Source organism: Ambystoma mexicanum, chromosome 7q (genome assembly GCF_040938575.1).
Source record: "Ambystoma mexicanum isolate Mex_15411 chromosome 7q, UKY_AmexF1_1, whole genome shotgun sequence".
In the NCBI taxonomy this organism is placed as follows: Eukaryota; Metazoa; Chordata; class Amphibia; order Caudata; family Ambystomatidae; genus Ambystoma; species Ambystoma mexicanum.
The window spans coordinates 274,930,245-274,954,166 of record NC_090941.1 but is presented as its reverse complement, the minus strand read 5'-3'; positions in this window follow the sequence as shown (position 1 = coordinate 274,954,166).

The window sequence follows — 23,922 nt, the reverse complement described above, 5'->3', positions numbered from 1 at the left end:
AGATGGGTGGTTGGGAGGAGGCCGGCTGAAAGTGGAATGCTTGTGTAGCCATTTTGGTGAGATGAGGGTTTTCACAGTTATGGAGTATGACTTTCAGGGTAATGCTAACACTGATTTGAAAATCTGGTTGAATTATTTTGGTCTGGTAATAGTTCTGGTCTGGTGGGATGTATGCCTTTACTTTGCCAGCATTCACTTCACAAGCCATTTACTTTGTCCACATTCACTTTGCCAAACGTTTACTTTCTCATTGCAGGGGGAGACCCCCTGCACTCCCATTCTTTTCTACCCCACATTCTTCCCCCCTGCTAATACTTGAGCCCAAACCTAACCTTAGATATGCATAAACACATCTATAACCATCTTCACAATGTGAAGATGCAAAGTAAAGGCATGACAAAATAAAGGCATGACAAAGTAAAGCCATGTGGCAAAGTAAAAATCTGGCAAAGTGAATGTATGACAAAGTGTATGTGGCAAAGTAAAGGGGGGGGTACAGTCTGGTGAATTGGTATGCTATTTATTCTGGTACATTTATTGTGGTCTGACAATGGTTTACCAAACTTCTGGAAAACTGTTCTGGTCTCGTTATGGTCTAGCCACCTTCTGATAAACTCTTGTCGTATAAAGTTAATATCAAACATTTATGAAACAGGAACTTGAGTCAGGGGTAACCCATTCTAAATAGAGTCTGGTAGGGCAAGTACGGGGTGAGTGACCAATACCTCCGAGGACCACTCAGCAATGTCCACTTCTCTCACAGGAACACGAAGAAAGTGGAGTTGCAGTATGGGCAACATACAACCAACAGCTGCGGGTGAAGAGTTGAACCAGTGGTGCTAAAACAAGGGACAGACAAGCAGGTGCCTATGCCACCTAAATGTACACATGCCCATTTTATGCTCTATACGTACAGCAGTACCAGGTGCAAGTATGTCAAGGCCTTGTCTAAAGTAATGCGGGAGAATAAACACACTCAATTACTGCTTGCGGGTACCTCCTATTGGAACAGGTATCTACAATAAATCACACATTAGAATCAAAGAAAGGGAAAATAGGTACGAGGCATTGAGGACTTATGCTACATGTTTTGAGAAATCATTGATGAGGCAAAACGTATTCTAAAAAAGGGGATTAAATGATTCAAATTAAAAATTAAACGATCAAATTAAGCATTTAGTAAATCAGGGGGTGATAGAAAATGGAGACCCTTCCCGCTAATTTGTCGAAAAAATTCAGATGAGAAGCTGGATGCAAAAACCGTAGAAAACCTAGTAGACATTTTCACCACAGTATGTACACTGGCTCCTCGGGGTTCAGGTGGGTGTTGTAGTCTCCCCGCCCCCGGTGGTCCCCTCCAGCTGCTATCCCGCAAACCATGCCTTTTCAACAACATTGGCTGAAGTATGCTGTGAGGTAAGTGGTTACTCTCTTGGCCAGTGCAGTGCTGGCCCAGACTCTGGTACTGGGTTCATTGGTTATCCATACGAGGGGTAGGCGATCCCAGTCCAACAGAAAGAATGCATTCTAAGTGCTAGGATGAGGGACGAATTTAACTAAATGTAGGTGTACCTGTGGGCCAAACCGGTGCTCTGCACATGTGTCTATGCACAAGTGGTGTGAATTTAAAACATGTGTGGGGGCCAATGCAGCCAGTACTTTGAGATGGCCTAATGGTAACATACAGGACAGCTGTAAGAGGTTGTTGTGGAGATAGCTGCATGTGATACAGAGGTGTAACTGTAGAGTGGGCTAGGTGTGTTACATGAGTATCACTGAATAGGTCTGCATGTGTGTGTGTGTGTCTGTGTCTGTATTAAGAGGTTAACTTCACAATTAAACATGCATCATAGTATGGCTGCATGCACGGGTCTATGTGTGTGGTGGTGGACTTAAACTAAACACGGGATACATGTGTTGTAGGATTGTAACTGCATAGTTCTTGTGACTAAGGGATGCTACTGGACCAATTGTGGGTATGCTTATGGAAACTACTATGTAAATAGTAATTTGCACCATGCCAGAATTTATGGGACCATACATACTACTGTGTAATGTTTTTCCTACTGTCCACATAAACATGAACTGCCTCATATCCCCTTGCAGAACCACCTGCAACCAGATAATGCCTAGGTCCATTTTCATACACCTTACATGTCCACATACAGGCTCATACAGGTTCATATACCACCAGCATATACCAGAGGTTTGCATGACCACGAGCCGAGTCATATGATCATGCATTGGTACAGATGCCCAAACGCTGCTTTATATGTTGTGAAACTATGATCATATGGCAAGACCACATGCGTAATCTGTGGGCTCAGGCTCAGAAGCCCATGAACAGCCTCAGATGTCCATGTTCAGCCTTATTAGCTGGGAAAAGAATCATGTGGAAAAATGTATTCTTGCGTGCATTTGCGTCGCCATCATATGAATTGAACAGCTGTGTATTTCTCCGTGCCCCTGTTCTCCCAGGGACACTGAGGGCACAAGGTGGTAAATTCACAAGGATGGCAGGCATGCCATGTTGGGCCACAGACCATAGGCCTCAGGGGAACTGCCTGCCATGACATTACAAAGGGGAATGACAATATGCAAATCAGGCTTAGTCCCACTTGAAAAGGGGCAGTCCAGCCTAAACTGTTAAGTCACATCCCTTATGCACGAGAACACAAGCAACCCCAGACCCTTTTCACCCTCATTGAGCATTATCCATGAGGTATAGCTTGGGTCTGAGCCACAACAGGCTCTAGATCCATGTCATCCAAGTGAACCATATTACATCCAAGACCCTTTCGCTGCCAGTTCTCAGGGGAAAAAGTCTTTGCATGGTCCTGTATGAAATACACTTGCATTAATACTTTATGGTGATTGATTAGTCACTAAGAAGATGCCTTCCAGAGCCCTCCTAGAAAGTGTGGCTAACACAGATAACCAACTAAGAGTATAGTGTACTCAACACATTGTCCTAATGAAGGCTTGGCTATCAAACCATTTTTGGCTTTAGGCGAAACTTGAGTTCCTATGTCGACAGACTACAAGCAACTCAAAGATACAGATTATAATACAGAGGATGCACTCCTCAGGTATTGTATCAGATCTCCATTGTGTATTAACTTGTCGAGTTATTCTGTCTATGGATTTCATTTCCTCCAAACAGAACTAGAAATCTATTTTTGTTATGTGTTTGTTTATTTATTTATATTATCTGATTGTGGACAATCACTCTTTGGTTCTGCGATAATGGTGTTCTAAGTCGTTAGAGTGATCGTGATCCAGGAAGGTGAAGAAGCAAAAGCAGAAGGGGTCACCGGTTAGATAGGAGATTGTTTTATGATAAAGAGGTTGAGAGAATAGAGTGTGATGTGTGAGTAACAGGAGATAGATTCCTCCGTGTAGGGGATTTGGGACCAGACCACAAATAGGTTAAAAAAAGAAGTTGAAGCAAATTAAATAGCACGCAGTTTTGAAAGGATAGAGGCCACGTGTGAAGGCAGTCCATGGATATGAGCATTCTACTCTAAATTCTTTTTGGAAGTTTTTGTCTGCATTGTGAATTTGAATGGTTTAAGAACAGACTAAATCAGTGACTCACCCCTTGAAGTGTGCCTGAAATAATTTAGTGTGTCTAGCTATTATTTTATAGAATTCCAGAAAGAGAAAATATTTGTTATTCCTATTTTTTCTTATTTAGGGTCACTGCTCAAAGTCTTACACTAGTGGAACCCCCTGTTTTTTAAGAAGCTTGAACAAGAATACCAGCCCCTCCAGAAACAAAGAGCCACATAGCTCTGGCCACAGTCCGGGAGCTTCCATTAAAATAAAAGATATATATATATATATATATATATATATATATATATATATATATATATATATATATATTTATTTTAGGGGTAGCAAGGGAGACATCAGGGGTCGCATTTGCGGCCCCTGGTGACACCAAAATGACATCCCTGGAATGAAGGATAGTGTAACAGGTTGGGCAAAGTCGAGCAATAATCGAGCATTATAAGGCCTAGGGTGGAAATGAGTGTTTTGTTAGAGGAAAAGATTAGGTGAGTTTTACAAATGTTTAGGAGGTCAAGTCTGCCAGATGCAGCAGTGGAGGTTATGGAATCCAAAATCTAAAGGAGCCTGTAAAGGAGAAATCCCAAATTGCAAGCCTTGTGGTATGGAGGTCAGGAGCAAAGGGTTCAGGATAGAGGAGAAGGGGTGCGTCAGTGGAGGAAGGGAGAAAGAACACTTTACTATTACATGCTTTGACTATGAGGCATTGCTTTGCCATAGAGTAACAGATAGTAGAGAGGCAGTTGGAAGTATGAGAGGACAGCAATGCGGTGAAGGAGAAAATATATTTCATTAACATCACCAAATAAATGAATTGGGAATCCAAGTAAGACATGAGTTTTAGGAAAGACGAGGAAGGGATTTTGAAGGGGTTTGGAAAAAAGACAGACTCTTGAGGGAATCCTATGAAGGAGGTGTGTGACTTTGGGGGCCCCAGTGTTTTAGAGAGTGGAGAATAAGTAATCAGCCTGGAAGGTGGCAAGTGCGGGCAGTTTCCCGTAAAGATACATTGTGAGAGAGAAGGAAGGAAGGAAGGAAGGAAGGAAGGAAGGAAGGAAGGAAGGAAGGAAGGAAGGAAGGAAGGAAGGAAGGAAGGAAGGAAGGAAGGAAGGAAGGAAGGAAGGAAGGAAGGAAGGAAGGAAGGAAGGAAGGAAGGAAGGAAGGAAGGAAGGAAGGAAGGAAGGAAGGAAGGAAGGAAGGAAGGAAGACATTCTAGAGACCAACATCAAGGACTACAAGTATCAAAAATTCACTAGGGTCCAACTGTCAAAACCTGGTCTGGGCAGAAGGAGAGGAAGTGTTGCACTCATGAAAATGAACTTTCCTCACCCATCCTGGAGCCGAATGGGAGACCCAACACTTACCATAAGGTCCACAGACGTAGTACATGGAAACAGTGAAGCAGCAGCTATGGAGCTGGAACCAGTGGGAAGCGCACACAGTAGGGGAGGCAAGGGCTTACTTGATAAAGGAAAGGAGCAGAGAACAAACAACCTCAGAGACCATATGCCTGGCTACAAGAAAATAGAGGCTAAAAAGAGGACGGGCGAAAGGCTCTTATGAAAACTCCCAGGGAAGAAGCTCCAGCATCTCTGAGCCAATAGCTGCAGAAGCACGCAAATCGGTGTTGGACCTCATTGAGACAGCTCGCCTGATCCAAGATGCCAACACAACCCATAGCTTGCCTGCACTTTGCCCAATCGGGAAAATCATTGTTGCAGGGCCCACACCATTGGACTGATTAAGCCGACTTGTCTTGACTTGTGCAATCTGCTGTGAACACTGATTCAAAACACCTCAATGTATACTCAACCCAGTAAAAAACTCAAAGAAGCCCAGCTCAATGCTGTTGATTCCAAAGACAAGAGACAAAGATATTTGAAGTGTGCCTGTGGCCCTGGTCCACGGTCCAACCTAAAGGACCTTAGTGACAATGCTGCCTACATGTTTTGCCTTGGCATAATTAGAGTGCCCTTTATTCTCAAAGGCTGCATTTTCTGTGTTCTCTTTACAGGGGTGGGTCTTTGGGGTTTTTAATTAGTTGTGTGAATTGTTCAGTTTAATTAAAGTTCCTATTTTTCTACAAACTTGGCTGGATATTCTTTTTTTTGGTACCACTGTATTATTGCTGTTTGTGTTGCAGCTGTATCAGGGTACACTCGTCCAGAAGGGTATAGCCTGCCCTTAGCCTAAGCTATCCAAAGGGGTGAAGGAAATATACCTGTCAGGCTGTGCCTGTTACACCTTTATGATTGGGATCATAGCTGGTTTAGTTATATTGTGAGGCTGAAAAGGCACTGTAGCCACTACTCATACCTGTGCTCATGCAGATCAGTAGTCATTTTGTCACCACCAGATGTGCTGCCATGACACACACATGAGGGAGAGAGCATTATTTCATAACAATGAACAAGCATTTTATCGACAAAGACTACAGCGGGAGAAAACACCCAATATATTTCAGAAGATAAAGATTTATTTGTGAACCAGCCACAGTTACACGGATGGAGTGATATGGGAAATGTGGTTGGCTCTACCAACCCGTAGAGTCTATCTCTGAATATCAGTACTGCAATTACAATCTGGAGGTTCTTCGTCAAATTATTTGGCTCTAGTTGCCAGTGGAGCCACTCTCTGAATTCTAATCCAACTCTCAGAAACGGGAGGAGCTGCTTCAATTTGTTTGCCTGAACTAGCCAACGGAACTACTCCCTGAGTGCAAGTGCTCTGCTTACTATCTGGAGGTTCTGCCTCCATTTATATGGCACTACCGTCCACTGGAGCCACTAACATATTTTTGGTGCACTCTCCCAGTTGACATTGTCCCCCATTTTACTACCGTCTTGCAAAAATCATTTAGAAGAGTGCAAAGGTGGCTCAGCAGAATGTGCCTCTCCATGGCATCCACCATTACCTTGGGATACAGTTGAACCCGACTGACAGTGGTAAGGCAATGCACACAATAGGTTAATGCAGTCCTCATCACTCTGTCTTGCTTACTCTGCCCAAATGACGCCATACACTGAATTCTACTGCCATCAATAGGAGTCTGCTCTGCTAGTAGTGGTAAAGTTGCCCGGGTCAGTGGTGCCATCTGGTCAGGCTGTGCTGTGTAAGACATGGACGATCAAGAAGATGGTTGGGCTGGCCCAGAGTCACAGAGAGATGATGGACACTTGCTAGAGCATAACTAGTGACAATCTGGAGTGCCATTAGGTACTCACTTGTGGCCACTGTCACTGCTGCAAGAGGGTGCTGCACTAGTTGCATCCTTGGTCCCTGATGTGTACTCCTTTAACACATCATCATGCCACATCCTACAGTGCTTGCATGTGTAGTTGGTGCCCAAGGCCCTCTTACTTTGGTTACCCCAGAAAACTGTCTTCTGGCCGAGCTTATATATTATACAAGCTTCCTCACGATGACCACTTCTCGCAAGTAGAAGTAGTCCCACAGCCATGACCAGATGCCTGGGGATGTCATGGGTGTGGAAGTCATCTGTTCCAAATTCATCCTTTTCAGGAAACCCGGCGCCCCTCAGCACCATCAGGCAATCCTCAAATGGCCTACGTTTCCTCCTACAGATCCATCTGCGGGGAGACCCTTTCTGACTAGTCTGCCTGGTGATCTTCATTCTTCTAAAGAACCACCAGATCCTCCCCTAAAATCTGCCCTTTATCCCTCTGGACCGTTGTGTCTACCACCTCCTTGCCACCAATTCCAAGGTCAAGATACTCAAGCACCTTCTGCAAGTACTCATCGAGATACTCTCTGGTGATGTCTACCTCTTCCAGATTGGTAGCCCCTTTTTCCTTTTCTTGCTCCACCTATCCCCACATCATTCACTGTCTTTTGCACCTCAATCACAAACTGCCCCTCCTCATAGACTGTCACCCCATCCCCTCTCTTTGTCTTAACCTCTGTCTGTCCCTCCGTAGACTCTGTCTCCCACTGCTGGCTGAAAAACTCAACTTCTGACATGGAGGCTGAGGAGTAGCCCAGCTTCTCATCTTCTCCCCCCAGCACTCGATCAAAATAAAAGGATATGTTACCCAAGGTCTTAATGAGCCCAATGTGTCTAATTTGCCAAAAGAGTTTGTGTGCTAAAGAAAAAACTAAGAGATTCTGGCAAGATTCAAATAATGGGAAAGTGTTCTAGAAACAAGCAAACAGTAGGGAAGGGGACTAAGCACAGCACTGGAAGACTTCTTGCTTCACAAACAAAGGTTTCTCTATAGAAAGAAGGAACAAATGTTGTTAGGAAACTGTTTTTGTTTATTTAAATGTTTGGGGTGATATAAAGGGAACATGGAAAGTACAAGAGGATTTTTTTTATTGTCTTTTAAAGGGAGTAAGAGTAAAAAAGGAAAGGGTATACAGGGAGTTAAAAGAACACAGACCAACATGCAAAGCGGATAACAGAGGGATCAAGAAACACCAAAATCACCACAAACAACTAACATACTCCTCCAAAACACTCATAAACTCTCCTAAATGCACTTCAAAACTCCTCCAAAGCCATTCATTTGTGTGCCAGCCTGTCCACTCTGAGCTCCACACCTAGAGGAACTTGAAAGGGGAAGCAGAAAGCAAGGTGGGCATTATAAAGGCTGTCAGAGCTGTTTTAGAATGTCTCAGGGCATCTGATTGGTTGGTCAAACTCCCCCCTCGAATGTCGGACCTTGGAATTGAAAGGACAACAGGCCTCTTGAAGGCACTCCCTTGCACACTCACACCAGAAAAAATACAGCCCTCTAGGGAAAAAGGCCCAAGACACTCTTGCAAGGATAACAAGTATTTATTTCTAAAAAATAGAAATGCATCAGCAAAGAACTCTGCTGCCGCCGAACGTTCTGAGCTCCGTAGGCATGTGCAGTACATTATAAGCTGCATAAATGTAGGGCCTGCTCCATATGGGATGCCAGGATTTGGTCCACCTTCATCTGTCCATCTCCGACCACGTGGGTGCTGCTGGGTTCGCCATTCGAGGTGAAGTTGGCCTAACAATTAATTGGCTACCAACACAAACAATGTTATTTTATCTTTGTAACTGTGCACCTGGCAGATACAGGGATGAGCTCGGGGGGAGGACTGAGGTCACACTAACTCACATGCTTCACTCATTTCCCAGACAGAACAGCAACTCCCAAGGTCCTCCACCTTCGTTTTGGGCTATAATTTTTTGCCACCCTGCACAAATTACGTGACCCATTTGTGAAGGTGGGATAGCCTTGCCTTCTGATCTTAGTGATCGATCGAGGGGTGTAAAAGTCTTATGGTCAATGGTCTGGGTTAGAATGGTCCTGTGGCATGCAGTGGTCTCAGCATGAAAGCATTGCAAAGCTGTATTTCTCGGGTGGGGATCGTTGGGGGCAGGAGGACCTTACTATCTTTCCCGTGGGATGGTACTGCCAGGAGGCATGCTGCTCCCTTCTCATGACCTTGCAGGGCGCACTGTTCCCTATGCGCGGGGGCCTGCAACTTTGTAGAAAAATTGAGGATTTCATGGACTCTGTGAGACCAGCCTGGGATGGGGGTCAGATGTGCGCGCTCATGCAAGGGATCTAATACTAAAACGCATAATGCTGTTCACCGCACTTTGCCTAAAATCTAAGATGGCTGCCGTTCGCCAAGATGGCGTTCACACCAGCAACTACTGTATAGCTTGTAATGCATGCACTGAGATAATCGTGCACTCTCCTCTATACACGCCCCCTCCCCCTGTCCTCTGGATGTGCTCTCTTAGTGTTTATTTGTTATCTCTCCCTGATGTGTCAGAGATTCGTTTTTTAATGTCTGCCACAGCCAACGTTAGAAGGCAGCCCAGGACCAAGGAGAAGATGAGGGGTGGGTGTCTGCCACCCACTCTTCTTTGTCTCCTTGTGCAACATCATTGTCCACAGTAGTCTTTTCCTCTCTCTGTACTTTCTGTGACATAGAAGAGAAATGAAAAGCTCCCAGCCTTGTCCAGCCCATAAACCTTAATTAAAAAAATAACCGACAGCTTAAAGGTGCAGGGATAGAGGAGGGAGCAATTGAAAGTAAACATGATTTGTAGAGAGCCATGTTCGCTGTCTGTTGCCACCTTGTTGGCACAGCCCCCCAATTCAAGCCATTCCCGAGGTTACATGGGCATTACCACGGGACGTAGTGCATGCACGTGGGTTCCCAAGTACCACCTCTGGCATTCTCTAAATGACATTGATAGGCTTAAAAAATCATTAAAATACATTCACAAGACAGTTATTGCAAAAATGCTTTCCTTATGCTTTAATGCTGGCACTTATCCTGCCTTTGCTCTGCTCATATCCTGTTTTCAAAATGTTGTGCTGCTCGTTTGCCTGATGCAGTTTAGAAAACGGTAATTGGATTCTTGTGGCCATAAAACTTCCGTACAAGCAAAAAACCTGAGAGTACTCGGGGAACATATTTATCCTTGAAGATATTCAGCTCTTTAATTATCCACAAGAATGTTGGATCGGATGTTGATTATTTAAATTTGTATAATCTGCCTGAGAGTGCTTTTGGCAGCGGTAAGTAATATCAGCAGGAAATGGGAAACGAGTTAGCAACAGCAAGCATGTTTAAGAAAACAACATCTACAGATCTGACCTCTGCGTGACCTTGGGTTTGAGCAGGCAGACTCGGGGAGTGCAGCTGCTGCAGTCCTGATGGATACGGTTTTTCGGAACGTCCTCTGGTCAGGTTCAAGATAGATGCAGCTTTTGAAAATATAATTTTTTCACTCCTTTCCTGCGTCCATTCTTTGACCCCGCATTTAATTAAGTCATTGTGCATGTCTTGGTGCTGGCCCTTCTTGCAGGCCGCTTCTAATTAATATCTGTCTAATATCAAGACTTGGGCTTGCATTTTGGCCACAAATAAGTATCTCAAATAATGTGTCTCAAATCTGTTTTACAGTTTTCCGGCAGGAGTTTCCTTCACAGATACTCCCAAAAATATGGACCTATTTTTACACTGTGGCTTCAGTCAGAGTGAACAGCTGTTGTAGAGAGCTTTCGTCATATGAAATAGGGGAATCCATTTTGATTCCGCTTTTGGTATTCATACAGTTCGACATCAGGAAATGGATTCATACCTGAAATATGTTGAGCATGAAATGCAAAAGGCTGACATCTCCCCTCTCTGAGAATATTGTTCACCTATGCCCTTGTAAAGTATAGCCAACACTCATCAGTGCGTGTGAAATCTGACGAAAATAGATGCAGCCGATTTTGAGAAATCTGTCCAGAAAGCTATTTTAAACCATTTAAGAGTAATCCCTGTGTTTTAAACCTCTTAAAAACTGAAATCATTCGACATTATTTACCAAATTTGACTAAATCACACAATGGTTGACGTACTGAAAAGTCTGCAAATTTTAGTGAGCAATTGTCCAGTATGTCATAGGTTATAGGAGGTTGTATGGGAATTGTAGTATAATGTTCAGATTATTCACGACACTAGCACAACTGCTCTCAGGAAAACAGGCGTTTCCAAAGGTACACATACAGAGTCTATTGACCATATGGGCGTATGCCGGGATTCCAAACAATGGCTTGCAGATTGCATCCAACTCTCTACAGTGGGTACATTATCTCTTATATCTATCTTAAGTGGAGGGGGAAGGGGGTTTTGTATGAACTGCAGTGTAAAGAACTCACACAGGCCAACCCTTCAATTTTTTTCTATTTCAATTACAAGCAATAGGAGAGGCCCATTAATAGACTATTCTGATAAACAAATGTATCAACAACACCACCCCTCAATATCTCTTTCGGAGATTTGTGAACCCCCACTCCGACAGGCCTACAAGAACAGCCTATTCCAACTTGGTCATTGTTCCTAAAACCTTGAGGTCCCGCGCAGGAGGCTCCAGTTTCCCAGTCATCGTGGCCTCACAATGGAACTCCCTACCAACTCACCTAAGGAGCATTGACTCACACTCGGCCTTCAGAAAAGCCATTAAAACATGGCTGTTTGCATAATCCGGCCCCTTGGCCCTTTGCACTTCGACTCCTGTTGTAACCCATCAACTACGTAATGTAACCTACTACTGTCTGAATCTATGAATCACTTTCTTCCTCATGTTTCTGGTTTTACTTTGTGTAGGTCATGCTCTCTGTAACCCTCGAGCATGCCAACATGCTCCTGTAACTGAGGCATCTTCTTGTAACAGCACCTTGATGCCCTTGGGCTGTAGTGCGCTTTCGAAATACAAATAAATAAATAAGGTGGCAGACAACAAAGCTTTTACTGTAGAATGTGATGACAGAAGACCCCCAGGCTATTATGCTACACATTGTATCTCATAAAACTCTTCTTAAACCCTCTTGTGCATGTCTGAGTGAAGTACCTGTAAAATGGGCTAACTTTGTGCTCATTTGCAGTTTGGCAATTTACATGCAGGCTCTCTAGTTTGCCGGTAAGGATACAAAAAGTTGTGTTAAAGCCACATAAGCTGAGTTAAGTTTTTTTTTCCAAGCGGTATTTCTAAGACTAACACTTAAGATAATTAACGCCCGATTATGTGGCCCACTGTTGTGCTTCCCTGCACGCAATGGAAAACATTATGTTATCGGAAGCTCATGATAACTTTGTTTGATGATTTTTGACGATTTGTTTATATATGTGAAAAGTTTCTTGAGAACTATAACACATAAATAAAAAATAAAAAATAGGGATCTCATGAGGGGTTGGAAACGTGCGCGTGACAGAGGCCCTCTTATGCCCCCCCTTTCCAAAGGAATGCAAGAAAGTGTCAAAATAGTAAATTTTTGGCATTTAAAAAAATTGTACATTAGCGATACGACCGAATATTGCAAACAATAATGCCCATGCTTAAAATAGGGGAAAAAATAGATTAAAAAATAAAGCATGCACATTTTCAAAAACACTACACGCAGCATTTCTGGAAATCTGCATCTGTTACCGCCAACCCTGTGGATTTCCTATAATCAGGAAAATTCTAACATTTACTCCATGCAGTAACAGCAATTACCACATGTATAACTAATGTTGAACTCACCATCAGATCATCAGTGTTGCCAAGGAGTGCACTGTTTTATAGTCGTAAATCCTCACTTGAGCACATTTTCCATGGGAAAGTCTGCATGCATGCAGCACTGACACATGTGCACGCACACACCTCTCACTTGAATGTGACTGCAAGGTGCATCAAAGAACGTTATGCCATTCCCTTCTTGCACCCTCCCCTTCAGGATATACACAACTACTCTAGATCTGAGCAGATTGAAACCCTGCATCAAACCCTCCAGTTTATGACCATTGCCAGACTTTAGGCCACATTACATCCAGGCTGTACAGCCATTGGCTATCACAGCCACGTGCCATCCCTCATATTGATGTCTCTATGGATCCCAATGCTGGGCGTTTACTTGAAAGGGTATCAAGGCTAAAGGGGACTCCTGTTTGACACTGATTAGACAATTTGGGGGATAGGGCTGCTCTCTCTCTCTCTTACACTCTCCTCAGGCCCCCATGCATGAACCACCCCAACACTCTTCCTCTATGCCCCTCCCTTTCTTCCTAGCCCCATCCTCCAGACACCTCTAAAACACCACCATGGAAATTCCTCTCATTACCACTCTACGTGCTCTACCCTCATTATCCCATCACCCACCTTGGGAAGCCCCCCCCCCCTCTTTCACCACCCTCTTGCTCCCACTGGGCTCACCCTGGACTCTGAAACACCCAATCTCTGCAATAAAACCCCCTTCCTCACTGACCACATTCCCTCTCATGGCTCCCATGGCACCAAACTCTCAGTGATGGTTTTCACCAGGATATGGCTTGCCCTTCTTGACACTAGTTGCCTTCCACACTGACTTTGCCACCTTCTCTCACTCCCCTCGAATAACAAAAAAAGGAAGGGATATTTGAAAGCCACCTCTTGGGACTGTGGATGCTGGTGCCCGAGTGTTAGGGGCACTTTCACTCCTTTCTAAGGGAGTTGACGTGCCATGTTCTGTGGATTTTCGTTCATGCTTTTGGGGCCCTTTTTGGCAGGTAGATGAGATCCTGCGCCCCTACCCTCTTTGGATTTGCTTTTATCAATGTGTGGGGTGCAGTCCTTTTGGCTTCGGTGTGGTTCCCCGAGTCTTTTTCTGGACTCAAGTGCTCCCATACTTGCCAGCAGCTTTGTCAAGCTCCCTTGGGACCACAATACTTTTGTCAGCTAAATGCTACTGTAATTCAATCTCACAATTCTTATGGATATAATTTTATGCTATTAAATTGTACATGCTGTCAAAAGTGTCAACTTCATTACCTGCAATAACCAAACCACTCGGATAGTTCTAGGATTGATGAGCAAACACCTCAAACTTTTGACCTCCTTTGTTTGTGAGCTCTCTGGAGCTCCTGTGGTACTGCTCAGCGGTATTGCAGAGCTCCCTGAGGAAAGCAGCCTTCATTTTTTCATAAATTGTCCTCTCCTCGGGAGCCACCTGAATAATTACATCAGTTGCAGCCGTCGGTGGATTGCTCATAAGGGCTGCACCCCACAACTCTTCTTCCACCTCGAGAAGGTAGAAGGCGAGTTCCTGCCCCTCAAACCAATCAAAGATGTCTCTCCCCACTTCATAAGGTTGGCTGAAGTCTTTGGGGATGTGACATCTAAGCGTCCCTTGGGTGCTACTGCTAGAGATACTCCTCTCTGCACTGCAAGTTCTCCTAGTATCCATCTGGTTTTCTAGTTCCATTTTGCGCAGTAACACAAAATCCCTCTGCATTTCCTCTTTCAGAGCAGTAGCTTCCTTTTGCCTCATCACTGCTAGAGCTGCTTCAGCCCTCTGTGCCTCCCTCTCACCCCCTGGTTCCTCTGAAACCAATTTCCTTTCCTCAAGACAGAACTTGTCAGCTAGCATGTCCCCATTGCAACTCACCTTGGACCTAATGGAAGCGTTGTACCTTAAAGAAGCGTGGGACCTAACGAAGGCCTGAGACCAGTGGGACTACTGTGACCTCTTATAGTCTACTCTACCCACTCTCTGGGTGGATTGGCGGGAAGCTCTATAGCTGTCGTTCTCCCCATTCACTTCCATGCCCCCAGACACATGGATAGCTGATCTGGGATCTCAATATCGATACAGGCCCCTTGGGAAGGCCCCATCCCCTAGCTTCCCCAAGTGCCTGGAGCGTTTTATCAGTTCTGCCTTTTTAATCTTACTGCCACTGGGGCATCCCCTTACTTGGCAAAGCTCATGCAGCTCATCACCAGGCAGGTGGGTGCAGTGCTCCTGTCCAGTTCCATTGTAGCACCTGTCACTGATTCTAACATTAACTGCACACTTTCCCATTTTGGACAACTAATCTGTAAGCACAGTCTGTGTCTAAACCCAACCGCTGCCCCCCAGTATGCAAAAGTTACTTCTGCCCCACAGGAGTACAAGGCTGGGACCCTTCCACACTTGTGCTGAGCTCCCCCTCTCCCCCCTCATCCAACCCTTCCCAGGTCCATAGCATCAAAGGCTCTTTGGTATGCAACACCGTGGTGTGAAGCTAGTCCTTTCGTGTTGGGCATGTCTTGTTTCCCAGGACGGCCCCTGCTGAGGGCTACCTGGGCTGGAGCTAGGTGTTGCTTGAGCTCACAAAGGATCAACGGAGAGGCATAGCCATTCAATCTCTGGTCCTGCAGGGCTTGCAGGAGCAGGCCATCTGACCATAATACACATAACCCTTCCACGGCTAAGTTGGGCACACAGTGCTGATACAGGCATGATATTATCAGATGTGTCTTTACTAATAAAGAGGAATACTATCCACCCTACCCTAATATCAGTTATGACTTACACTTAAAGTTCACAACTGCCACCAGGATAATAACTCTCATAATTATGTGTTGTTTGGGTGAGAGGTGCAGATTTTAAATGCAGCATCTGCACTGAAGTGACTTGGCTATCGCAGCAGCTGTCAAACAGGGCCCCTGTGACCTCCAAACCTAGTGTGCCACTGGGGAGCGGAAGCAGTAGAAGGATGCAGCATGGCACAGGTGTATGTTATATTTTAGGCATTAAAGGTGGACTTGGTTAGCAGGCCACCCTTTCGGAGATGGAATTACCCACATAATTCTATTAGCTAATAAAAATAAACAAATGCCACAGCATCTACACCATTACCATATTGCAATTCCTCACAAAAACACTGTTTTCGAGAACTCTTTTGTCTCTGGGAGACCTTCAATCAGTTGCTGCTATACAGAGCCTATACACCAATAAATATGTTGTGGCGAGTTTGGCCAAGTAGGAGAAGCACCAGCAAGTTAACAATCCAAATATGAGTACACCAGGACTGTGGCTTGCCTACGTATAGCTTCTTCCTCTATACCAGCAGTCTGGGAGAGGAAATCACAACACTGGAGGGTGGTGGGCCCAAGATTAATGTGGCATAGATGGGCATCCTGCTCTTTTTGGGCAATGCGGATTGTTTATCTAGGACCCTTATTGGACTTGGTAGGTAGCTGGGTACCTTCAAACACGTCGTCAGAAGCAGGGTGGTGATAATCAACTCTGTCAAATGCATCTCTATGCCCTGTCACTGGACAGAACACATTAAATGAGTTGGCAAGTTGGATGGGACAAACATCAGGTCTGTGGAACACTTAAACTAGTTGGGTATTTGCTTCCACAGAAATGGATTTTGGAAATCCCAAACAGTCAAAAAAAGACCTTATACTCAAACAATGTGTCAGGGACACTATGTACTCTAAAATATTTGGCAGGCAGGCAATCTGTTAATGTCTATAAAGTACAGGTTCCAGCAGTGCTATTGTGCTCAACAGAACTGTGGGGGCACCAGAATGTATCTCACTTAATGAAAGATGAAGATAGATTCCTTAAAAATCTATTAGCATTGCCCAGGGATACCCCAAAATTTCATTAGGCCTGGAGGTCGGGCATATAAGTCGGTGTCTCACATTTAGCCTCTGTTAGTGAGAGGTATCTCGCATTTAGCCCATCTGTGTTAGTGAGCCATATCTTGTATTTAGCCAATCTGTGTTAGTGAGCCTTTTCTCACATTTAGCCCATCTGTGTTAGTGAGCCTTAGCTCGCTTTTAGCCTAGCTGTGTTAGTGAGCCTTATCCTGTATTAGCCCAACTGTGTTAGTGCGCAGTATCTCGCATTTAGCCCATCTGTGTTAGTGAGACATATCTCACATTAATCCATTCTGTGTTAGTGAGCCGTATATCGGATTCAGCCCATCTGTGTTAGTGAGCCTTACCTCGGATTTAGCCTAGCTGTGTGAGTGAACCTTATCTCGCATTTAGTCCAACAGTGTTAGTGAACAGTATCTCACATTTAGCCCATCTGTATTAGTGAGCAGTATCTTGCATTTAGGCCATTTGTGTTAGTGAGCCAATCTTTCACTTATCCCATTTATGTTAGTGAGCCTAATCTTGCATTTATCCCATCTGTGTTAGGGAACAATATCTCGCACGGAATGACCGCAGGCGACAGGGAACCCACCACTTATGGAGGAACCATTGGGGGTGGTAATTGCTGCACACCAGATTGTACGACAGGGGAAGGGATATGCGCCACAGTTAGTCAGAACAGCGGGGGTAGGAAAGAGTACTGCCACTAACTAACCCTACTAAAAACTCACCTGTCTGCATACACCTTCTCAAACTCTGAACTAAACACAACCATACCTTTACAGCCCAACAAACCACACGCACTTCACAACACCACAACAATGAAACAAACCACACAAACCTCGCCCAACAGCACTATGGCGGCTACCACCTGAAAAACACAATTACGCTCAGCAAACTGCGGATAGGTTTTTATTGTTATTCTTGTCCTTTGCTTATATGGTCAATTCATTTTATGTTCTTTGATAATTTTTTGTGATGTGGTGCAAATGAGGTTTCCTGGTTAATCCGCAATATCGAATGAGGTTTCCTGGTGAGTGATATATTATCTGCCTATGTTGTAGTTGCCTTTATGCGTCTTAGAGCCGAAATAAAATGTTTTGATGATGATAATGATGGAAAAGACAAGCTTTGGATGCAGAGATGCAGTAAGTACATTCCGTTACGTCTTGAATATTTTTCTTACTAAAGATGGAAAACACTGAATCAGGTTGCCGTGAGCTTTGTGTCTAGGGCTACCTTCCTAAAAACATTTGCCAAATACCCAACCTAATTCTGTTATGAAAAGATTGCAAGAATACATTATTTCCACCTATCTTGTACCTTAATTGGCACCATCCCTTCGCCCTCATATTCCTCTGCAGCCCCCCACAAAAAATGCTTGCAAACCTATCTGAAATCCGGAGTGGTGTTATTAGTTAATGGCAGTCATGTGTTCACTGTAGACGTGATCCACTGTCAGTGAAAATAGTGTTAGATAAATATTTAAATAAATGTAAACACAATCAGAGATGTCTTCTTACGGGTGATTGCCTGCACCCAAGGCTTTTGTAATCACATTATAACAAGATTGTTTCATGGGAAGAGCTAGATTTCACTTGAAAATCCAGAATGACATCTAGCTCGACTTGGGCCCTGGTGAACACCTCCTTCTCTGATATTCAGAGTGTCTAGCAATGATTGTTCATAGATGAACACCAGAGCCATTACTTCCACTGTTGACAGAATCGCCCCTGAAGATGGACCAGAGTCCGAAATCCATTGGCTAGAGGTTCTGACACTCAAGCAATGGTGAAAGGACAACACCAATAAAGACATTATTATGAATATGAAGTATCCAGGATTTATCTATTTATTAATGTATTGAACTGCCGTAGTGAACACTGCCAATATGTTGACAATACTGGTGGTGTATCATCAGTTCTTGTATATATTTGACTTCTGAAACAGTGCAATTCAGGTTTTTGGTTACACCAAATACCAGGATATACACTTGAACAGAAGTTGAACTACTTCTGGTGCCTGCTGAACACGATTGTCATTGTTATTCTCTTTCTTTGCAAGGCTCATACTCTCGTCTCTTTCTTTCTTTCTTTCTTTCTTTCTTTCTTTCTTTCTTTCTTTCTTTCTTTCTTTCTTTCTTTCTTTCTTTCTTTCTTTCCTTCCCTTCATTTATTTCTTTCTGATCTGGACTATATTTTTTCTCAAGCTTTTTTCTGATGGGATGTTTGTGGCTATTGTTTCTCGATACCGTAGATTTCACCTACTGTTTTCTTCGAATTGTTTCGGTAAGTGGGTACATTTTAAAACATAGATGGGGTGGGGTACAGGGATAGGATAACATGGGGGTAAGTGGAGGGTTGTGGGGGGTCTCCTCTGCATAATAAAAAATAAATGTGAAGAATTGTTTTGGGGAAGATTTCACCTTTAGGTGAAGTGGTTTCGGTGAAATCACGGACATCCATTGTTTCTAGTAAAGCAACGTTTTTTTCCTTTTTTCATTTATTAAGCGCACAAAACCCTGAAGCATCAAGGTGCTGTGTTACAACCAGTTACACTTACATAAGGGAGAAAAGTTCAAGTAATCAGATCAGGCAAAGCAGACAAAGTGCTCTCAGTGGTAGTCCATGGTTAAAGAGCCAAGTTTTCAAGGTTCTTCTGAATGACCAGTACGATTGTTCCTCCCTCAGATACGGTGAGAGTGCTTTCCAATGATGGGCCCCAACAGTGAGGAAGCTGGTGCCGCCACTTTTGGCTCGCTTTGATTTGGGCAGGACAATTCTATGTACATAAGCCCTCCTGGTAGGTCTGATGGACTGAACTTTCATAAAGCTTTTAGACAGGTAGGGGGGAGCAGTGTTGGAGAGGCATCAGTGCGTGATTTTAAGTGTTTTGAAAATGATCCTTTCCTTGATCGGGAGCCAATGGTTATTTCTTCTCGCTTCAGTTATGTGCTCTCTTTTGGGAATGTTGAGAGCTGCCCGGATGGCATTATATTGGATCACTTGTATTTTGGGAATGTTATATGCAGAAGTGCCCGCAAATAGTGCGTTGCAATAATCCAATCTTGCTCCGATGTTGGCTATTGCAATTGTGAGGCAGTTGGCTGGGGCTACGAATGGTCTAGCAGGATTAATAAGCTTCGAGGTGTAGGCAGCTGATGTTGCGATGGCGTTTACTTGGCGTGTCATAGTGAGCAAGGTGGAGACCAGTATCTGCAGATTGTCAATGTCAAAGTTCAGATATTGGGAGGGAGTAGGTTGTGTTCAGAGCATTGGAGTCTTCAAGGTAGTTGCCGGTGAGGGGTAGCAGAATTTGCATGTCATCGGCATAATTTGTGTAGGAAATGTCGATGGAGTCTAGCAGGTTAAAGAGGGGCTTGGTAAAAAAAATTGTAAAGTGTAGGTGAGACACAGGAGCCTTGGGGCACTTCGCATGAGATGGGGGAGGGTGGGGCAGATGCGACTTCTGAGAAGACTCTCATTGATCTATCAGCTAGAAATGAAGCTACCCAGACAGTGGCTTCTGCTGAAAAGTTGGCTGCTGAGGTTAGGTGATTGCAAAGAATGTTATGGTCCACTAAGTCAAATGCATCAAAGAGGTCTAGGAGGAGTAGCAGTGCTGGTCTACCTTCATCTCTGAGAGAGTCCAGTTGATTTTTCAAGTCAAGCTGGGCTGCTTCCGTCCCTGTGTCTGGCTCTGAAGCCTGATTGGTGCAGACTTGGGATTTGGTTAGATTCTAGAAAGTGCTGGATGTGTATGTATGCAGCCCTATCTAGAATCTTAAGCAGAAAAGGGACTGTCGTGATAAGGCAATAATCGGTGGGTGTAGTCGGGTCTAGCGATAGCTTTTTTAGGAGGGGGAGGATCCAAGATTCCTTCAGTATAGTGGGGACCATACTTGCAAGGAAGCAGACATTGATGAAACTGGTGATGAAGCAAGGATGGAGGCCACTTCCCTTTCTGAGACTTGGTGAAAGGTGAAGGTGACTTGAGCTTGGTAGACTGGGGGTAGTGTGGGGCGGAGTTTTGGTGGTGGATTTATGTCATATCATGTCCGTGTCAGCTACTATACGTAGGGAAAACCACCAGAGAGGTTAAGATACGAATTGGAGAACATCGCTCATGCATCAGGAATCAAACGCCTGATAAACCCCTGGTTGAACATTTTGATAGATACCATCACAAAGACACAGATATAAAATGGTTTGTACTTCAAACCCTGTGTACCAAGACAAGAGGTGGAGATATGGCTTGTGCCCTACACCGCCTCGAACAGAAATGGATCTATTCTTTAGACACAGTTCTGCATGGATTGAACATTTCGGTAGAATGGAATGTCCTCAATAGCACATAAACTTTAGTATCCCCAGGAGACACTAGCCACTAGGCTCTGCTCAGTTGGAAGATATTATACTAATCTGTACCAACAGGTAAGTAATTCGTTTTACCCACCTATTTTCTAAGAAGAGCAGGTGCTATATGCATAGAGAGATCACCTGATGGAGATCAGGTAAGTATACACTTTATGAAATTCCACATTTCGTGGACTTCATATCCCACAATGCCTTTTTTTGCTGCCACACCCGGACTTCGTATTCCAGAATGCCGAGCGGCCGTGTGTCAGCTTTACCAGAATGCCGAGCGGCCGTGTGTTACTCCTAGCACACGTTTAGACGCCGCAGGTAATGCTAAGAATTCTACGGAGGAGCCAGTAAAGACTCACCCGCGTACGAGAGAGCTTACGAAAGCACAAGGTGAGTAAATGAGGGATGGGGATGCTCCTGTGAGCCCACGTTCACCCAGCCTAATTGTAATTCGGCGTATTACGCTTATTGCCACAGCCTCGCGTCACCGTTACCTACGGCCAAATATGACCATTGGCATTCCACCTTAAACGGATCAAACCAGGGAACCCATTAAGTAAGCAACCTTCTTTCTCTATTGAGTACCCAGCTTAATAATAGCGAGTTGAACAGTGATATAAACGGGATTACATATACTCATGAGTCCCGTGTTATTTGTTTCCCCTCTGCAGGCGTCCAAATTACGCTTAAGAACTTACAGCTCTTTTGGCATTCTACTGAGCTGTTGACCAATTCAAATTGAGTGAGTACCCACCAAACTAACGTTAATCACAATAGTCTGTCATACTCTCATTTTTCCTATCTCATGAGTATACATGTCCTCTCATTTTGCAGGACATACGACGTGAAGCTTATTAATTGAGAACCTTCACGACAGGATTTATTCCATTTTACTGGTCCGCCAGCCACTGAAAGATTCAGAGGAGGTGAGCCGGTGCCACACAGCCTCATTAGTCAGCTGTTTACTCAGTAAAAGGGTTTTTATGAAACAGAGATGATATCTTTATTTATTTTTCTCACTATTTTATAGACCCAAGGCTTCCTTGCCTCACACCCCCACTTTCCTTTGAGACAACGCGGAATTGGCGATTGTTTCCCTTGTCCTGAAGAAGGTTGAACATAATATACGAGTGAATCAGCTACCTACGCTGAGAACCCAACCGAAACATGTCGACAAACAGTTTTCCTATCCCCTGAATGTTGACAGAGGGGCACATTGCAAATTAATCAAGTGTTGAATTAACAAGTGCTCAAACTGCTATTGTGATATGAACAAGATATCATTTTCTATCGTTTGTGAATATGATGAATGCATGAAGAAGTTGTGAATGAAGTTTGTATGGAGGGATGTGTTGTTTTGGTTTATGGAGCCATATTTTATATGAATAGAATTGTTATTATGCAATTTGGTGTGCGTTTTTTGTAAAATAAACAGTTAGTGATTACAATTGAAACAGTAATCAGATGTTATCTCTGGTCTGGTTGGTCTAATCTCTTCTATTACATTATAAATTGCCTGAAGGACCACAGACAATAACCAGGCGTCCCTTATATTTTTTTCTATGGTATCAAAGCAAGACAGACACAAGTGATCACAGTTCAAGGGTGTTTATTAAACTGTAAAATGGGTGACAAACGCCTAATCTAAACCTAAATCTAATATGGGAGCAATCTACAACCATCAAATAATAATAATACTGTCCAAGTGAAGTCTAGTCAACTAGAAAAGGGCCTATACTAAGAAACCTATTGCCAATCCTTACCGCTATGCTATAAAATAGTGCGGGATAATGTTCATAAAAAAAGAAAGAAGTGTTCACAAAATGATAAGTCAGGATGTTATGGCCGGGGCCTCCCTTCCCCACGTTTTCTAGCACGGTACGAGGTGGGACACTTGAGCACAGCACATTCCCGGCCTTCTCTGGCACGAGCTTATAGTTCCTTTTCCTCAATATCAGGACCTTCTGTATCCAAGTCTCTTCTCGTGCAAAGTCTCTTGCCTCAGAGGGCCTGATATGTCAAAACAACTAAACGAAAGTTCCTTCGATCGATCTTCACATCGGGTGATTATCGCTCACCCTAGGATCCCCCTCAGCCATGCTCAGACCAACCACTTAATCTGGACATCCCTCGGTAGAGGGTTGTTAATCCATTGTCCCTCACAGTGAGTTGTCTGTAGCAAAGTGTCCGTGTTGGGAAGGGGATGGGAGGTTGTGTTCCTAAATATCCTACCGTGCAGGATGGGAAAAAGGTGTCACACGGAAGCGGCTACCGTGTCTCGCCTGGGATATTCCCCAGAGCGTAAACCCGGGTTCACCTACCCAGGGGATCCTCCCTCGCTCGTCCACCCCCAGGGTTGGGATCTGAGAGCGCCACCCCTTCCCTGGCCACCTGAATAGGGGATTCTTTAGGTATACTTGGGAGAACACCCTTAGGTTTCTCACACGGGGTTGGAGTAGGGGCTTCCTGTTCCTTAAGTATGGTGAATAACTCTCTTGTATTCGAGTTGGCGTTTGCAATTCGGTCATTGTATGATGTAGCCTTAGCTTAGGTTATAGCTAGTTTGTAGGATCTAGCTGTGGATTTGAATTGGGTCTTGGGGGCATCATTTTGGTGTTTCTTCCAGGCTGCTTCGGTCTGGCGTTTCTTGGCTCTCAGGTTTTGGAGGTTCTCCGTAAACCAGGGGTTGGCATGGGAGAGTGCTTTTGCCTTATGAGTGACCAGTGGGGCGACCGAGGCCACAGCAGTTTCCAGTGTTTTAGTGTAGTGGTTTGCGGTTTGGTTTGTGGTTTGATTTATTTTGTGTTAAAATGGTATTTCTGTTTGACCAATTGCATTTATAGAAGGGGGCACCATATGTCCAGTGCTACCAAGAAGCACTATCTTCATACATAAACAAGGTCTACAGGACCAAAAAGGGACCCTCCATCACCAGCAAAATGCCAACAGAACCTAGAAAGGGGCATAATTGTAGAAGAGCTAACGGCTTTGACACTGTATATTGAAGAAGCTAACAATACGCCAGGGCTTTGGATGCTAGACTAGCCCTGATGGAGTTAAGTTTAGTGCTAGAACAGGTGGCATGAG